This window comes from Urocitellus parryii, chromosome 2 (genome assembly GCF_045843805.1).
Source record: "Urocitellus parryii isolate mUroPar1 chromosome 2, mUroPar1.hap1, whole genome shotgun sequence".
Taxonomy (NCBI): Eukaryota; Metazoa; Chordata; class Mammalia; order Rodentia; family Sciuridae; genus Urocitellus; species Urocitellus parryii.
The window spans coordinates 31,165,471-31,182,303 of record NC_135532.1 but is presented as its reverse complement, the minus strand read 5'-3'; the positions used below and the strand labels follow the sequence as shown (position 1 = coordinate 31,182,303).

At 36.9% G+C, this 16,833-nt stretch overlaps 1 protein-coding gene across 1 annotated transcript in view; it reads left to right on the top strand.

The window, feature by feature from the left end:
- Positions 1-16,833, top strand: part of Dclk1 (doublecortin like kinase 1) — a 323,537-nt gene that overhangs the window by 21,915 nt on the left and 284,789 nt on the right. The gene's annotated exons all lie outside the window — the stretch shown is intronic.

Genomic DNA, 16,833 nt, shown 5'->3' with positions numbered 1-16,833 from the left:
ATGGAGTTCATTTTAAAATCAAAACTGGATTTGTAAATTAAGAGATTGATCTTTTTAAATAGAAGACTCATGCAAGTTCTTGAAGGCTAACACATTTAAACTTAATGAATTAGAATAGATGCTAATACTACAAAGAGTGTTAGGCATGAAAGAATTATTCCCCTAGGGATCCATTTAAATGCTCAAACTTATACACATTCATTAGGAATGAAGGAATATGTGCCAGTTTTTTATTTATATTGACCAATCTTCTGCTTGTCTCATAACACTTGCATGTGGATAAGGATTTCTAGTGATAAGATTTTGTCTTGTAGACCTAAGAAGCTAAATCCTGAATGTCATCAATATATCAGTGACTACAAAGTCCACTGCTGGTCCATGAATTAAAGTAGCATTAAGATGGCAAATTGCATATTAAGATATTTGAGCCTTCTGGTTCCCTTTCTGAGGATTTATTCCACCATTCTGAAGTTTTGCATTTCCGTGTATTTTCTCAAGATGAAAATTTATCTGTTTTCATCAAAAGTAAAATTTATAATGAAGAATACATTTTGTTGAGACTTTCTCCTCCTCCTCCCATTTCAGAATTTTCCGGATTCCAAATTACTATTGTAGTGAGTCTAAAAAATCAGCTTTCAATTCTCTAGCTAGTCTTTACATGAACTGATCAGTTAATATGTTTATCAGAAGAATAAACTCCTAAAGTAGATACTATGTGTTCTCAATTGTTCCCTTATGTTCTGAATGCATCTAATGTCAATATTTTATAGTGGTATGTTTGCTGTGCTGTACGTGTAAATAATTGGGTGTAATGGGAAAGAATCCCACGTTTGATGTCAACAGACCAGGATTCAAATCTTGGCTCATCCACAGATTATTATTATTTTTTTTATATAAGTAACTTAGCCTCATTATGCTTACCAACAAAACATGGATAAAACCATCACTGCTGTTTTATAAAGTGCTTATGAGATCAACTGTGATAATACATGTGAAATCAGTTTTGTACTATCGTGAGTATAATAGCTTTATTAAGCATCATTCTGAGTGCTTTGCATGTATTAACACATTTAATCCTTATAGCAACTGGATTATTATTCCCATTTATCAGATGAGGATACAAAGGCACAGAACTTATTAAAAACATGTCCAAGACTACACATAAATGGTGAAGGTAGAATTTGAACCAGTCTTACTCCAGATCTTGGAAAACACTGGATTGCCACAGAGATGTTTAAGCAGCACACAAAGGTACTGAGGAAATAAATACATAAATAAATAAATATATAAATATATATATATATATATATATATATATATATATATATATATTTCTTTTTTGTACCAGAGGTTGAACCCAGAGACAATTAATCACTGAGCCATATCCCCAGTCCTTTTTTATTTTTTATTTTGAGTCAGGGTCTTGGCTAAGTTGCTGAGGCTGGGTTTGAACTTGTGATTCTCCTGCCTCAGCTTCCTGAGCTGCTGGGATTACAAGTGTGTGCCACCATGCCTGGTGAGATTTTAATGTTAGGCAGTGTTCTGACACTTTAACAAGAAACCTGAGATTTTTGACCTACAAAGAGAAAAACATTTATTTTGGCTCACAGTTTGAGAGGTTTTAGTCTATGATTGGTTGGTTCCAATGCTTTGGGCTTGTGGAAAGAAAACACCTCATGGCAGTGGCACGTGGTGAGTAGTAGTCATTCACCTCAGGGCAGGGAGTAAAAGAGTGTGAGGAAGGGCCAGGCTCCCACAGTGACCTTCAAGGGCAGCGCTCAGTGACCTAAAGACCTCCCATTAGGCTCCATCCCTTAAGCATTCTGCCATCTTCTAATAGTGCCAACCTGGGGAACAGATCTTCAAGACATGGGCCTGTGGGGGTCCTTCAGAATTCAAACTACAGCAGGAGTAATCTGTCCAAGGAATATTATTTGACTCTTTTCTGATCATATATGTATGTATGTAGTGTTATTTTCCCTGGAGTCCTTCTGCTGGCTGTTGTACTTGATTGTTCATTTTTTAGCAAGCATACAGTTTGCTGTTGTGGCCTTTCTTCTATTATATCATGCTCTTTTCATGGCAGGAGTACTAAAAACAACTGCAGAGGGATTGGCTGATAAAGTAGAATGAACATAAAGACTTTTTGCTTGGGTTCACAGTGAGAACAGAAATGCTTCCCATGGACCTCGGGACTCTTTAGAATTGTTTCAGTTCAAAAGAGAAATCTGTCCAATAAGCAGTAAGTTAGAGTCCAATTGACATCCCTGGCAAAGACTGGGGCTTGATGAGCCTCAGAGAATAAGCCGTTTTCCTCAAAGCTTTCCTGTGGAATGACGGGCTGCCTAGTGGGATGGCATCTTACTCTATCCATGGTGGCACTGGGGTCCACAAGCTGCCAATAAGACACCATCATTTTAGGGGGTCAGGGGGTCCTGGGGATTGAACTCAGGGGCACTTGGACCACTGAGCCACATCCCCAGCCCTATTTTGTATTTTATTTAGAGACAGGGTTTCACTGAGTTGCTTAGTGCCTCGCTTTTGCTGAGTCTGGCTTTGAACTTGCCCTACTCCTGCCTCAGTTTCTCGAGCCACTGGGATTACAGCCAGGACATCATCTTGTCCTGCCTTTTTATTTTTTAATAGCTTAACTGAGTCCTTGTATCAAACTCATAAACAATGTGGAAACTCCAACAATGAATAAGCTATTTAAAGGCATCTTTTTTTTTGTATTGAGAAAATAGGATTATTTGAACAATTAATAGCTTGAGCCAGATGTGGTGGTGCACACCTGTAATCCTAGCTACCCAAAAGGTTGAGGCAGGAGGGTTTCAAGTTCCAGGACAGTCTATGCAACTTAGCAAGACTCGGTCTCACATTTCACGTTGTCATGTATGAAATAAATAAATAAAATTTAAATAAATAAATGAATAAATAAAAGGATGGGCTGTACCTCAGTGATACAGTGCCCCTGGGGTTCCATCTCCAGTACTATGGCGGGGGAAATAAACAGAATAGTTTAATTACTTTAGGTCAGTGGGCGGTGAGGATTGTATGGAAACAGAAATAGTTTTTCTCATTGCCTTCAGGCAGCCAGCAGTTGTATCCACGGTATAGATACTGTTGATGCTGAGATTTGTAACAATGGAACGGTAAAAGCCTGTGCCTACTGTTTAATACGTTACCCAGAGGAGATGCGCCCTGGAGGGCATAGACCACATGATGCCCTCCCTCATTCCTACCAGCTCTTGGCCTCCTTGATTGTTGCCTCTTGGGTTTGCATGAAGCCCTAACCCAGGAATTCATCTTACAGAGCTTTTTTGAGATTTTTAAAGCTGACCTAAAGGAAATCAGCATATTGGAAATGCTGTATCAAATAGGATTTTGCAGAAGCTTTAAGATGTCAGAATGTGCTGACTACAGAGTAGCCTATTTGTGAGCAAGTCTTTTCTAATGATTTCAATTCTATTCTTCATTCAGGGACACTGAAGTAAGAGGTTTGCTATAACCTTTCCCCTTCTTCGCAGTGTATATGAGTCTGCTCAACATGTAATCAGGCTCTTGGTTGGCATGGCTGGGAGTCCAAGGAAATACTTACAGTGCCTTGTTTTCAGTCATGCATTATTTGTCTGGTCTTGATTAAAACCCCTACACACACACACACACACACACACACTAAGAAAAAGGGCATTTGCTAGTTCAGGGTTAAAATCATGTCCCCTTTCTCCATATCAGAGGGGATTTGTGGAGTCTGAGCCTGAGAGTCTCTTTTCTTGCCATCACGTGTGTCAGGGTGCTGGGGCTTTGCTCTGTCTTATTTACTTACCCTGCCAAGTGGCTGCTCCCAGAGGTCATTTGGAGTGTGACTATTTTTTAAGTGATTAAAATAAGCCCCCAAAGTACAAGATTTGCTGCAAAGATACCCTTGCATATCTCCTGAATCCTTTTATGGAAAAGCAAATCTGGCTGTCTAGAACTGCTAAATCTGCTAAATCTGTGATTATTGAGTCCTTCCTTAGAAACATAAAGAACAGCAAGTCTTAGAACTGTGAATGCCTAAGCAGGGAATTTATATGGTAAAGATCAAAGATAAGGTACTGCCCAGTGATCCCTCCTTCCCTCTGGAATGAAGTAATGCTAAATTAGATTGTTCTTTAAGTAGACAATATAACATATTCCATCTTATTTACCATTTGACCCTAAAAATCTAGACAACATTGCAGCATACTTAGGTAGTAGGGGGCATAAAAGTCAGGGATATTATATTTTTAATCATGTAGACATTTCATGTAGGTCATGCACTTTGTAAATTCCACCGTTGCTAGCATGTTCACATGAGCAAACAGTTTGTGTTTTCCTAATATGGAAAATTCTAGAACTCACTCAACTGAAGTATAGTCTTTCTAGGGTTTTGGTTACCCAAGGTCAGTCATCATCAGATAATATAAAATGGAAAATTCCACATTTTAATAAGTGTGGGGAGCACACTTACACAACTTTCATTGCAGTGTCATTGTTATGTTTATTCTATTTTATCATTAATTATTGTTAATTTCTTACTGTGCCTAATTTATAAATTAAACTTTATCATAAGTTTGTATAGAGAAACAAAAACATAGTATATATAGAACTCTACATAGTATATGTAGAACATATATAGTATATGTGAATGCCTGCAATTCCAGGCATGCACTGGGAACCTTGAAACATGTCCCCACAGATAAGCGAGGACTGCTGTACTCGAAAACTGATTTAGATGGTAAACTGAGAACAGATGTGATAGCTTCATGTTAAGGAAATCAGTGAGTGTCCATAAATTAATCAGTTATGTCTTCTCTTTATCTTTTGATTGTTGAATCCCTATTACCTATTCCAAACATAAACACCAAAAGATGCTATAAATGAATCATAATTATAGCCATTCATTTTAGGTCATTAGAATTCGAGTTTGTTGGAATTCAGGAAAAAAGTAATGACAATAGGGATTTATGAATCAGATAACACAAAATGATCTCTTTTGTGTTTTAATATATTATTTTAGTCGAAGTACAAATAATTTGATGCACATGAGTTTAGAGACTTTTGGTTACGTCTTCTTACAATTTAAATAAGCATAAACATTGCTACCACATCTAACCTTGGCTATAACAGTTGATGAACATAGAAAATATGAAAACTAAAAGTTTCTAAATAAAAAGTAAGGAATTTTAGGATGTGATTGGAATTGTTTGGACCAGAAAAGGAGATTATTTTTCTTGTGGCTGTCAGTGATAGTGACATTTTTCCTTTTCTAAAAATAGAGCTTTTTTTTTCTGTGACAGCTCAAACTTCTTATAAGCACATGTAAACCTTTTATTCTTGTTATAAAAGTTTTACCATTGTGAGTTGATACATTACCTGTGTTATAAAAGTGAATGTAACACATTTTAGTTTTGTTTATAGTTGGTATAAATAAAACTTGATATCAGTAATTTAGTTTATATTTTAAAATGTCAAATTAAAATTTTCTACAAAAACTCAGAGCACATGTTAAATCATCCTCATGATTTACTAGAGTTGGGAGTCGATGGAAATATCTTACTTGATTTCAAAAAAAAGGGAGTTCAAAAATAACTATGATACTTCCTTTAGAGAATTAAAACATTCAGAATAGAATATGCTAATAGATTGCATATCTTTGGTGCAATCTTTTGCTATGCAGGATTAAATATGCCACATTTAATCTGCCACATGTGTCCTTAGGTAGATATTAATTCCTCCAAGTGTGAAAGAGTCAAATTGTTTTCTTCCAGTCCGAATTCCTCTGACAGTGTCGTCAGTTACGGGTGCTTGTAGGGATGTGTATTTTAAGGCTTTGGCTAGATTTAGCAAAAGTCAGTTTTCTATAACATGAATTCTGAGTTCAGAAGTTATATTCCCCAAATTCCTCCTGGTAGTATATTGAGGATACTTGGAACATTTTTTATGATGGCTTTGGGATTGCCTCCTAGTGACTTCTGCTACTTTTGCAAAGGCTAGCAGCCATGACTTGGCCTTTGATGCATGTTAATAAAATGGAAAGAAATAAGACTTTAAAATAAGCTGGGCCTAGGCTTCAGTTTTAGACTGAAAAATCTAGTTTGAGATTTCTCATTCAGGCCTGGAAAATTGAGTTTGCTTCCCAACCTGCAGGCATTTAGGTCTTGAATATTCTCTAAGGACCCATGTGTTAGATGCTTGGCATCTGTTAGAAATCGGCACTATTGGAAACTTTAAGAGGTGGGGCCTAGTGGGAGGACTGTAGGTCATTGGGTGTGTGCCCTGAAATTATTCTGATTGTGGGTCTCTGGCTCCTCCTTCTCCTCCTCCTTCTCCCCCCCTCTCCCTCCCCCTCCCCCCTCCTCCTCCTCCTCTTTTCACTTCCCAGACATGAGATGAGTCATTTTTCTCTGCCACAGGTTCCCTACCATAATTCGCCGCCTTATCTAAGTCCCAAAAGCAACAGGGCTCACTGATCATTAACTGAACAAAATCTTCAAAATTGTGAGCCAAGATAAAAATTTTCTCTTTATAAGTTGATTGCCTCAGATATAGTAACAGAAAACTGACTTATACACTAGCTTACTGATAAAGCTTTAAAATTCTGTACATTGAGTCTACTTATAATGAGGAAATTTGCTTATTATACACATGTTAAATCATCCTCATGATTTATTAGAATTTGGAGTCAATGCTATAATTTAAGCATAGATATTTATGGTAACATGATACAGAGGAAAATACTAGTTTCATAGACTGATAGACTTGAGTTCAAATCTGTCCTCTACGTAAGACACACTATCCTCCTACTGGGAAGAGTTAACATTGAATAATAATCTGTAGTTGCATCTTCTGTATAATGGCAATAAGAATAATAATGCTTGCTTTATAAATTGTCATGGGATTAAATTAAGTAATACATGTGACAAACTTAGCATTGTGATTAGTTTCTAATTATTGGTGACCTGAAAAGCTAAGGGTTCTTTTGTTTTTGGGGAAAAAACATATTTTAAATGTGTCGTGGAAACTCATTATTTAAAAATCTCTTAATGGGCTAATCATATCTTCCTTTGTATATGTGTGTTTCACATGGAAACACTTCAAGTTGTAGTAACAACAGCATGAAATTTGGAATGAGACAGTATATGAGACCAAGACTTTACTCATGAATGGTATGAGCCTTGGCTAGTAAAATAAACTCACTATTTTTCCTTTTCTTTAAAATAAAAATAATAATGCATTCCTTATAATATTGGTGTGATAATTAGTTGATAAAATCTGTCTAGGCCCTAGATTGATACATGGTGGGTCCACTATAAATGTTAGTTCTTCTCTCTTCTGTTTTTGTATTCTAGGCTTTCTTCAAAGTATACAGGGGTGGGGATGTAGCTCAGTGTAGAACCCTTGCCCAGCATGTTCAGGACCCTGGGTTCAATCCCCAGCACCAGAAAAGATATACACTTGTAGCTATGAAACCTCATGAATATAGAATTGGCCATTGTGCTTTGTTTCCATTGTAACGGAACTAGGATAACCAGGACTAATAATGATGGTGTTTTTATCATCCCATTTATTGCCAGTCAGTTGTGAATGCAACCCAGATATTATTTTCTTCACTTCTTTAATTGTGCAAGTCATTTCTTAAGGGTATGGGAACCCATTCCAGGAATGGGTTTTTTGAATACCTTCTCTGAGCTTAGCACTGAGCTAGTTGCTACTTGTATTTACACTGAAGATCATTACATTGGTGATTCAGTATAATTTGACTGAATCACCAATACAACTCTACCAAGCAAGAAACTACCCATCTCTCAAGCTTCAATTAGAAGATGGCCTTGTCTATGAAACATTTCTTTACTTCCCCTTACAGAATTGACAGCTCCCCGTCTTGGGGGTCCATTACTGTCCAACGTACATAGCCCCACAACTCTTCACTATACCAACCTGTTGTCATGCCTGTTTTCACCTTCAGATTTTGTAGAATAAAGCTAGGAAGGTGTCCTGCTGACTTCTGAATCTCCAGGTCCTGATCTGGTAAATGCTTGTTCAATTAATGATTAGACAACCACAGGAGTGGACTATTGACTGGTGAGCCATGGGCTATACCCTCCTTGCATTAGCACATTACCTCCACTATTTGGCAAAGTACATGTAGGTGATGGTCAGGTAGGAGCTGACTTGCTCACCCTGGGCTATGTTGGTGTGTAACTGTGAATGAAGCCAGTGTAACCCCAGATGGTAAAATGATCATCATGGCAGTTGTTCTCTAGGTTGGACTCCTGCTTCATGAAAGACTCTCTCATCTGTCCATTTTGGAGCATTCTGACTATTGAGAGCATTTTTATCCTGTGGGGGGAACAATAGCTATTCTGTTAGAAAAATCTTACCATCTGAGTCAGATGAATTGATCCTGACATCCAGTGAATAAAGAGAAGAATTGATTGATACATTCCATGGATTTAAAAATTGGTGCTGGGCCAATAAGTGATTTTCATGAAAAACATTTGGCCAATTATTGCAGAGACACTAACCTACAGGATTTAAGGGAGTTCGTGATGGCAGAATACAATATGTTGCAGCAGATTTTTCTGATTAGTTTAAATCCTTGCAACTAAATTAAATGAAAGATGGCAGTTCCAGAAATTAAATGGAACTTAAAAAAAAACCCAATTTTAAATCTGAATTATGTTGTAAACAACATCACCCAGAAACAAAAGGACAGATGGGAGATTTAATTTTTAATTGGCTTTTTTTCATTGTAAGATTAATATGCAGTCAATAAAGGATTTTTAAGCAAATGGGAAAATATTAAGATAAATAAAATCTACCCATGGTCTCATTGACAAGGTGGCTCTCGTTCATAATTTGGTCCATTTATGTTGCCTTTTTCTTTTTAACAGCAATTTTGTGTAAAGTTTGGTTTCTTGCTGGTAACTTCACATGGAAATGTGCATATTTGTGTGGGAAGTGTATTAAGTCATCCTTTCTCTAACTTTGTTCTTTCATTGACTCGTGTAAGATCCCCTGAAGCCAATTACCCTGTGTACTTTCTTCTCTTGAGACTCCTTTGTGGAATTTCTCCTGTCTGTGAGATGACTGAGTGTAAAGACAGATTTCCAAACTCAGAACGAGAAACAAATGGATGTAAAGTGCTTATTCTTGAAAAGTCATTCAGTGTTCACTTGATCCCTGACTTACCACGGTTTGACCCATGGTTTTGTTTTTACTTTACAATGATGTAAAAGCAATATGCATTCAAGAGAAATTGTACTTTGAATTTCAAATTTGAATCATCTCTGAGATTAGCCAGATACCGAGTCTGATACTCTCTGGCAATGCTGGGCAGTGCAGGGCCTCAGCTGCCATTCAGCCATGTGATCATGAGAAGAAACAACCAAGACTCCACTCCTATGCTGCTAAGCTAGGGTGTGTGTGGTAGGTTAGGTGGGTCCCATGCATTTTCAACTCATGGTATTTCTGGTTTAATGCTGGGTTAGCAAGTGTAACCCTCTAGGAAGTTGAGGAGTATCTGAAATTAGATACTCTTTTTCCCTCTTCTTAGAAGACCATAAACTAGACTTACTTTGGCATGTAGTATGATAAAATTGCATTTTATGTCTTCTAGAAAGAAAATAACTTAAGGTAAGCACTATTTTTTTTACATAGACATATTTATTTATTTGTTTATTTATTGTTATTATTTTTTGTAGTGCTGAGGGTGGAACACAGGGCCACATTGCATCCAGGCAGGTACTCTGTCACTAAGTTAGCTGTGTTATCAATCCTTAGTCATTTACTTCTGATGCTTTTTCAGAGTAGTAGTATGGGCTCTGAAACTAGTTACACAACAGAAATAAATTGTGAAGAATCCTGTTGTGTACTCGGAATATTCTCATCCCTGTTCTTAGAATCCTTTCTAAAAAGATTGGTCAGGGAACATCAGCAGTCATACCTTCAGGGATGTGTGGAAATGCAGACTGTCATATTCCACTCAGATTCACTGAATTAAAGAGTGCATTTCAACAAGATTCTCAGGTAATCTATATTCATATTTAAAGTTTGAGATGGATGGCTCAGAAAACCAAATAGTATGAATGGAACATCAGACTCCACTTAAGATGGTAAGTTTGGCTGTTGCATGGTAGATGGAATTAAACATTAATTTTAGCTGATTTAGCAATTTCGTCAGCATCCTCTCGATACCAGTGTTAACCTCAGATGGCAAGATACGATTGCCAGCAACAGTGTTCTGGAAAGCAGCCAGTCCGTTAGTATGAAATGTGTTCTTACTGCAATCTAGCCTCAGTGGAGGATGGATGGCTTCCTGTATGGAGAATAAATGGAGGTTAAGAGATGCAGGAAAGGATGAGCACACACTTGGGTATGTTGATCCTGAGCAAGAGATTAATGTACTCAGTTCCCACAAGGTCCATATGTGTGCTGTTAAGATATTTTCTGCATGCTCCCTGCCATGTGCTGCACAAATTGAGTATTTTCCTCATGCTTCTAGAGACCTTCTGCAGAAGTGAATGGAAGTCATTAAAACTGTTCATGGGATCTGTTATTAGATCTTCAGCTGTTGGCAGGTATAATCCTTGTACTTGAGAAAATCCTCAGAATGGAAAATTCCCAGAAGAACATACGGTCATGTTAAATAAATGCAGGAAATGGAGGGGTAACTTTTGAAGATAATTTCTCGTTGGCATCTCTAGGGAGTTAGTGACCAAGAATCTTGTGTATCACAGACTTGACAGTTGAGAACAACAATGGATATGGTAAACTGGTGTGAAGTAACTGCCTAGAAATCAGAATTCTGTTTCCTTAAGTCAGTTTGGGAGGTTAAAAGACTTAGAAAGAGTCACTTACTTAATTGAGCTGACAATTGGCCGTGGCTGCACACCATTTAGGTAGACAGGGTTTTGCAAACAACCATACAATGCCTAGTGACGCCATCCATGGAACTTTTTTGAATGAGAAAAACCAACTGTATCTCTGGAGTTATATATCCAACTTGGAGTAAAAATATTAAGTGCTAGCAGTAGTAAGTGGGATCTCTATGTGGAGAACCAGTTCATTGCTTTAATTCTGTTTATTGGTTGACTCTATGGTCCTGGGGAAAATAAAATTTCTTACTATTTCTCAGACTATTTCCAGGATGGATGTCCTATGAACGGATTATCTCAGGCATGTTGGCCATCTTGTTTCTTGTTAACATCATCATTTCATTCCATAACAAAAATTCCTTTACTTTTTCATTTGTATTTCATGTCAAATTGGTAGGCTTAACCACTGTGTATCTTTTAAAAAAAAATTTTGTTCTTTTTAGTTATACATGATAGTAGAATGTATTTTGACATATGATACATACATGGAATATAACTTCTCATTCTTGTAGTTGTACATAATTGGAGTTACACTGGTCATGTATTTATATATGAACGTAGGAAAGTTATGTCCAATTCATTCTACCAACCTTCCTATTCCCATCTCCCCTCCCTTCCCCACATGTCCCCCTGTGTAATCAGGTGAACCTCCACTCTCCCAGCCCTCATTGTGACTCAGCATCTACATATCAGAGAGAACATTCAGCCTTTGTTTTTTTAGGATTGGCTTATTTTGCTTAGCATGGTAGTCTTCAGATTCATCCATTTACTGGTAAATGCCACATTTTTTTCTTCTTTTTGGCTGAGTAATATTCCATTGTGTATATGTACCACATTTTATTTATCTGTTCATCTATTGAAGGTTGATTCCATAGCTTAGCTATTGTGAATTGAGCTGCTATGAACATTGATGAGCCACTGTGTATCTTTAAAAAATGCACTCATTTATTAAGTTCTTGTTGCATTTAGTGATATTAATTAGCCACACAAGAAAAGGAGAATCTTAGATCATTTTATGATGCCTTTGGGATATGTTTAATTGGAAGAAATTGGATCTCATACATTGTTTTATTGTGCAGAGTGCTCATTGTTAATAGTAACCATAAAAGCAAAGACCTGTTGCAAAAGGATATTTACAGGCTAGTCTTTGGTTTTGCCAAATGGGACCAACAGTTTCATGTGGGTTCTATCATGATGATGGTGCTTTACTGTTTTAATCTAAATGCCTTTTCATGTTCAGAATGTGCTTGTTTCCTGTAGCTTTGTAAATATCTATCAGTCATGGTCTCTATGCCAGACTCTATGCCAGGTATGGAAATGTCTGTTTTTTCTTAGTAGCTGGTCTGAAGGCTTGGAAAGATTCCCTGTGCTAGAATTATAAGGGAGAATGTCCTTTTAGGACTTACTGGATTCACTGGTGGAGAAACTTGCATTTTCACACTTGTGTGTTCCTATAAGGAAAAGATGGATTGATAACGCTAATCATATTTGAGGATGACCTTGCTCTCTTTGGTAGTGTGACTCTTCAAACACTCTTGGGCAGCATTGCCTTCATATTTTAAATAACTGAAAGACAAATTCCATTTAATAGTTTACATAATGATATTTCTAATGCATTCAGAATTCAAATAATATAAAAAAGCTTACTTTTATGTACCAATATGCCAGTAAAACAACTTTCCATTAAAATTAGTGCCCATACTCAAAGCCTATAGCACACTTAAAAATCTTGAAAATAAACAATAAGTGTATTAGCCTCCAGTTTGATTAGCCTGCACTTTCCCATAGAGGTGTGTTGGCAGTCAGATCCGTAAAGTCACCGTTTACTTCCTCACATCAGTCAAAGTGAGAGGGAAGTTATTTTTAAAACTTGACAGGATTATCAAAATGTATGAAAACTTGACTTTGGGGGTTTTCACACCCACATGAGTCTGTTTCGAAGCACCAGAGAAATAGGAGAACAATGGAGGAAATATGAATTCATTTTGAGAAGTTAACTATACAATAACTACACAATGCTTTTGAGATTTTAAAAGTATTTCTTCGTTTTTTTTTTTTTTTAATTTTAGGGAAAAAATGAGACTTTCCCTGTGTGTCTGAATTATTGAAGCTCTCTATCTCTGGCACTTCTTTTGCCCGTGTTAATGATCCCACTGTAATGAACCCTGCTTGTGTGTCTTTTCCTTTGCCACATTTATCTTATATTTGGTTTGACATCAGCTGAAAAAAAAAGTATGTCAGCCCGGTTCCGGGATATGACACCAGTTCTAGGCCTGGAGATGAGTGATAACACATTTCACAATGAATCAGAAGTTGGAAGATATTTTCTGTTACAACAGCTGGAAACATTTTGTGCAGTCGGCATGAACACTGCTGACTAATTGCCTTTCCAAGACAGTGAAGGACTGGAGTGTCCCTGGCTGTGAGGTTTTGTAGAAAAGAGAATAATTACCCTATATGGTGAGCCCAACCCAGAGAAACAACTTCAACCAGAACAGACCAGAAGACAGCTTTTTTGAATGCTTACCCTATGCGGACCTTGTTTCCTTTTAACCACATTAATGGTATCACATGGTAGATAATATTGCTGTCTGCATTTTACATGGGCAGAAACAGGGGAACGTAACTGGCCTGAATGATTTGTACCTGATTGGGGCTGACTGATGTTCTTAACTGTGATGCTGTACTTGATGCTTTCTGGTGTTTTTCAAATGTTTGAACTAAGTAAAAATTCACGTGCATTCTTTTTTAGTTAGAATGCTCACAATCCATTTCTAAGCTTTATCAACTTTGCCCACTGGAGTTTAAAACACTTTTTCTTCTGAAATGATCAAATTCTGGTGATCTGTCAGAATTTAAGCTTGTTAACATGAATGTACTACTTGGCAAAAAGAGAAGTCAGTGTTGAGAAAGCTGCTGAAATCTCTTGATTTCTTCTAAGCGTTTCTTTCTAAATTGGTTGCCATTCGGATTGTTAGGGATTATGAAATTAATCCATTTAGAGTCATTTTTTAAAAAACCTAGGGCCTTTTTTTAGATTGTCATAAAAATTTACATTTCCAACGGTGGAAAAAGAACAATTTTTTTTTTTAAAAAAGGAAGATTCTTAATGTAACTTGTATCTAGAAATACAACAGTTTTATGCTGAGAATATTGTTGGATTTTACAACGCATCAGCTTTGAAGTTAAAAACAATTGATGAAAGTTTTATGAAGGTATCATTTACATGCCATACAGTTTACCTTTTGTAAGTATATTAGTCAGTAATTTTAATAACTCTGTAGACTCGGCCTTAGAATACTTTCACCCAGAAGGTTCTCTCATGCCTGTTTGCAGCCAAAGCCCGCTCTTGCCCCAGCTCAGCAAGCACTGATCTGATTTTTAATCACATCAACTTTTAAATATTGACTTCATTTTTCCATTTGCAACTTTTATCTACCTTCAAGTCATTTGTATCATTATGAATTCACTTAATGAATCCCTTGAGCCTTCACTACAGTCTCACGTCTGCAGCTTAGCTTGGGTACCACTGGGTTGGGTACCATAAGGAACTTGGCAGAGAAGATTATGCAGCCAATTGTAGTACAGTGAAATCACATATTGGCTTCGCACTTGTCCTTGCATATAAGGCACTTCTGAGTTAATTTCAAGCTTAGGTATCTAAAGGGGAAAATAAAAACCCTTGATGTTCATGGCAGGATGGAATAATAATTGTTGTCTTCTAATTTCTTAGTGGTGATCCCCAGAGGTCCCTTCTTCATTCCTGACTTCTCTGTGCCCTGTTGGGTGATACTTTCTTTGTTAGGATCCAAAATACCATTTATAGGCTGATTAAATCTCAAATGATATGAACATATTTTAAGCTGTCTATCTGTCTGCTTTTTCATAAATATGGTTTCCGTGGGCATTGTCTGTTCCTTGGGCGAGATCCAATTATCTTATAATCTCTCCTTTTCCCTCTTCATGGAGATTTTTCCCACTTGTCCTTTCATCACTTTATTATTCAAGATCTTTGAGGACTTTTAAAAATTATCTTTTTCTCTCTTTTTAAGGAAAGAGACCTCATTGTGAATTCTAATATCCTGCTGTACTGTAAAAGTGCACCTGGGGAGATGCTGCTCACTGACTGACCCCGCCCCCCATTGAGTGCCTTTGAAATTAAGTGGAAGAATACTTGATTTGGGATTCCAGAGAAGTTTGCATGTTTAGTGTGTATTTGTCCCCCTCCCCCTTTTTTTCTGGTTGTCCAAGATGTCTCTAGACCAAAATTATTCACCAGTAAGGCTTCTCACCATGTAAAAGGATGCTAATCTCTGGCTGAGAACCAAATGAGCCCTAGTCTCTTTTCTAGGCACATTTCTGGGGTTGGTGAGGTCCTGAGATTGCTGCCTGGACATTTCTCACCTTCTCACTTTCTCACCTCCTTCTTGGTGATCTTCCCATGTAAAGAAACCAAAGGATTTTTGGTAATGTGTAGCTACATGGGAGAGAATCATGTACAGAAGACTCTTCTCAAAGCCAGTGGAACTGGTTTATATTTATCTATCCTGTTTTTTCTTGGACTTTATTATGTGGGTTTTAAAAGTTTATTACATGGGTTTTATTATAATTTTTTTAGCTAAAGCTGACCACAGAAAATAGCAATAACAAAATGGAAAAATCTGAGCAATTCTTCCAATAATTGAAAACAAATCAAACCTTCTCTCTTTAACTGAGGTTTTCCTGTTTTATGTACAACAGTAGGTCTTAAATTTTGAAGATCACATTTCCTTATGACTGCTAGGACCATATCCCCAGGAAGGTTACATTTGTCAGGTAAGGCGACATTTAATTTTTCTGTTATGTTTTTTGATCCTTTTATCCTTTGGGATAGAATTTGCATACCCTTGTTATTTACTCATCAGGTGATATAAATCAAATCCTATTTTGATCATCTTTAATATCTATGCATCTGGAAATTAAAGCAACCAGGAGAGTGAGACCAGAAGGAAATGAGAGAATCAATTCTGCCACCTGTGTTCATTCATGACTTTGATTATCAAAGGAAAATTCTGGCTCCCGAGAAAATGTTTCCTATTCACTGAGAAATTGTTCAGTTCCATCCGGCATGAGTTTGCCTTCTTTCACTGGTTGGGAGTCTCTATCAGAACAAAAAGTCTACTACTTTCACACAAAGGAAGACACATGCACCATGCACAGGTGGTCCTTCTCCGAACCATCCCTGCTGCCCTTCTTTGCCTCCTTTTTCTTTTGCTCCTTTATTATTTTTCATTTGAGCCTTTGATAGGTGGGAGATAATTTCACTTCTCATATCCTTTAATTTTTTCACATATAGGAATCAGTGCCTGGCTTTAGATTGTTTCTTTTTTTCTTTCTTTCTTTTTTTTTTTCCCCCAATGGATGCTTTCTAAGACTCCTCATCATGTTCTTCTGAGCAATGCATTTTCAGGATGATAAAGTGCTCCCCAGGGGATAATTCTGGAACCCCTAGAGGGTCCATGAATGTGTTCTAGTAATGACATTAATTTTAATATCTTTTTTAAATGGCACATTTTTAAACTGTTGTTTAAAATTTTTTTTCCCTTCTAAAGGAAATGATTTCGGAGCAATGGAGCATGCATCCAGTAACCATGCATGGCTGTTCGTAGGGATGCAGTGAGAGTTCTCATTTCTCACTTGGTTTATCACTCAGAATACCAAGAGTGGGTAGCTTTTGGTTCCTATCATTATATAGAATATTAGAAAAATGATGAAAAGAAAATATAAGGATTAATTTATCCAGCATACATAGTTTTTATTTATTGAGATTGCTAAGCAAGATGATTTGGGAGGGAGGGGTGTGAAAATTTATATCAGATCAAAAAGGCAGAATTTTAAAATAAACGTATATAAATATAGTTTTGATTTTAATACTGAATAAGGTATGGTTATC